The sequence below is a fragment of the Oratosquilla oratoria genome, chromosome 3, assembly GCF_046742065.1.
Source record: "Oratosquilla oratoria isolate Oo_2021 chromosome 3, ASM4674206v1, whole genome shotgun sequence".
Classification (NCBI taxonomy): domain Eukaryota; kingdom Metazoa; phylum Arthropoda; class Malacostraca; order Stomatopoda; family Squillidae; genus Oratosquilla; species Oratosquilla oratoria.
Window position 1 is genome coordinate 31,380,860 of NC_134779.1, and position 2,833 is coordinate 31,383,692.

Sequence of the window (2,833 nt, forward strand, 5' to 3'; positions counted from 1 at the left end):
AAATATCAAACATTTATATGTAATACAAAATATGTGATACAAATTAAATTTGAACTAAAAGAGGGGAAGGATGAAATAAATTACAGCTGTATGTGTGGGAATAGAGTGACTGAGGTGCCCTAAAATGTGGCGAGATGTCACATTTTATGATGATATTAGAATAGTGTGATCTTGTTGTGAGAAGAAACATATTAACAGAACAGAAAATATTAAGCATTCATATGTGATACAAAATATGTGATACAAATTAAATTTGAACAAAAGAGGGAAGGATAAATCAATCAAATAAAATGTGGCAGAATGTCATGCTTTATGATAATATGAGTATAGTGTGACCATAATATGAAAAGAAACTCACATTACCAGAACAGAAATTAAACATTGTGATAAAAATTAATGTAATCAAAAGAGGGAAAATGGAATAAATTAAATAAATAAATTAAATAAATTAAATAAATAAATTAAATCAAACTCGGATATATGTTTTTCTGTTGATAGAAAAGAAGAAATCATTATTTACCCATAAGTATAAATGATAAAACATTTATATGACATGAACAAACCTCAGGTAAAGTGGGGTCTGACAAACCCCACGCTACTCACACCTCAGGTAAAGTGGGGTCTGACTGACCCCACGGTACTCACACCTCAGGTAAAGTGGGGTCAGACGGGCTCAAAAGCTCTATAAAGCTTATATAGAGCAAGATTCAGGAATGACCCTATCACCCCATTAAACTACTCCACTGATCAAGAAGGTATATGGGAGTACATATCTGTATGTAATATATTAGTATATTAAAATTAAAAAACAAAAAAGTATGGGGTCTGTCTGACCCCACTTTACCTGTTAAGGGAAGAGGACTGGGAAATAGCACCTCATAGCGACCTTCATGAGGCTGGGAATAGCAAAGTATAGAGATCCCAAGGAGGCCAGGAAATAGCATTGCATAGCGAGCTCTAGGAGGCTGGGAATAGCAAATCATAGCGACTCTAAGGGGGATGGGAAATAGCATTGCATGGCGAGCTCCAAGAGGCTGGGGAATAACGCTACATAGCGAGCTCCAGGAGGCTTGGAAATAGCACTACATGAACAAGGGATCTTTGAACAGGGAGTCTGAGGACCAGAACGGTTTGATATATGCATTCCCTCGTGTGCTCCAAAAACTTGTTTTCCCCTTGTCTGACCTTGTTCTTGGCGCCTCAGTCGAGGTCAACACATGTTTGATTCAAGCTTGCATAGCTCAACATGGAACGACCCCGTGTCAACCTTCTCACGACCCGACTCGACCGGCATGTTTAATTCATCTGTCGCCAGACGATCTTATTCAACTTGGGAGGAGCTCCAACCGAGACCAGAGGGTTAAAGTGGTTAATCTATTTAACAACAAACTCGAGTGCGGGTTTCTTCTAATGAGTTTAGATGTGGCAAGTTAGTTTGATTTTATTAACGGAGTTGAGCTTATGAATTAAGGCCTTTCTTCGTCCCCACTCCTCCCTCTCTCCCTCACTCACTCTTTTTTATCTTCTTCTCTCTTCTCTCTCACTCTTTCTGTCTGTATAGCTAATTGTCTTACTCTCTTTCTGTGTCTCTTTCCCTCTCTACCCCATTTTCTTTGTCTCTCTTTATATCTCCCCATTTCTCTTCCCTGTCTTTATATCTCTGTCTATTTTCGTTTGTCTTTCTGTCTTTCTCGGTCTTCCCACTTGCGCCAATTTCTATTTTTCTTTATTACTCTGTCTCTCTTTTTCCTCTCCTTTATCCTTCTCTTTATCTCTCCCCCTTCCATTTCTGTGTGTGTGTGTGTGTGTGTGTGTGTGTGTGTGTGTGTGTGTGTGTGTGTGTGTGTGTGTGTGTGTGTGTGTATGTGTGCGTGTGTGATTCACCATGGTCTTGGATCATGTGTTGGACTCGTGATCGGCAGCTATTTCCCTCCCGGAAGAGAGCTCAGAGCTCATATGACCAATCTATGGATAATGCTGTGACCTTACACGCACACACATACCCCCAACTCCCCGCCCATGAGAGTTGGAGTAACGACTCGCAGCGCAGCGGTACTGAAATTAATTCAGCCCTGGGCGGGATTCGAACCTGAACATCCGTGGTGGCAGCCAGGAACTCTACCAACTGCGCCTCGAGTCGTGTGTGTGTGTGTGTGTGTGTGTGTGTGTGTGTGTGTGTGTGTGTGTGTGTGTGTGTGTGTGTGTGTGTGTGTGTGTGTGTGTGTGTGTCTGCGTGCGTGCTTGTCGGTGCGTGAGTTTGAATGCATGCGTGCTTGAGTAATATATACACATTCACCATAACGTACCATCACGGAGCTGCCTAGTGTAGGCCAAGATCTAAGAATATAAGGTCTAACCACTTCCGACCGAATTTCGAGGGAGTTGGCGCAGCGGGCCCGTGAACGTCACCTGGCTGTTCAAAGTGGGGTTAGCGGATCCTATAGCTGTCAGTTGAAGCTGGTCCGTCGTTCGAAAATGACGTCTCCTTCGCTCGCATCGCTCCACGCAATTAGTTATATTCTGACAAATATTATATAAAATATATATATAAATATATATAAAATATTATAGTTCCTGTCTATATATATGAATATATTATATGATATATAATATATATATATATATATATATATATATATATAAAATATTATAGTTCCTGTCATAATTGGCGTTTCACAGTTTTCTTCAGTGTATCACAAAGAGAAAATGGACTCAGCCAAATGACGTCAGAAGCTGCGCAGAAGAATGTAAACGGTCTGACCTGTATATTTAGACCTTGGTGTAGGCCTTATGGTCTCTTGCAGTCTCCTTCATTCTTATGTTCTTATGTGAT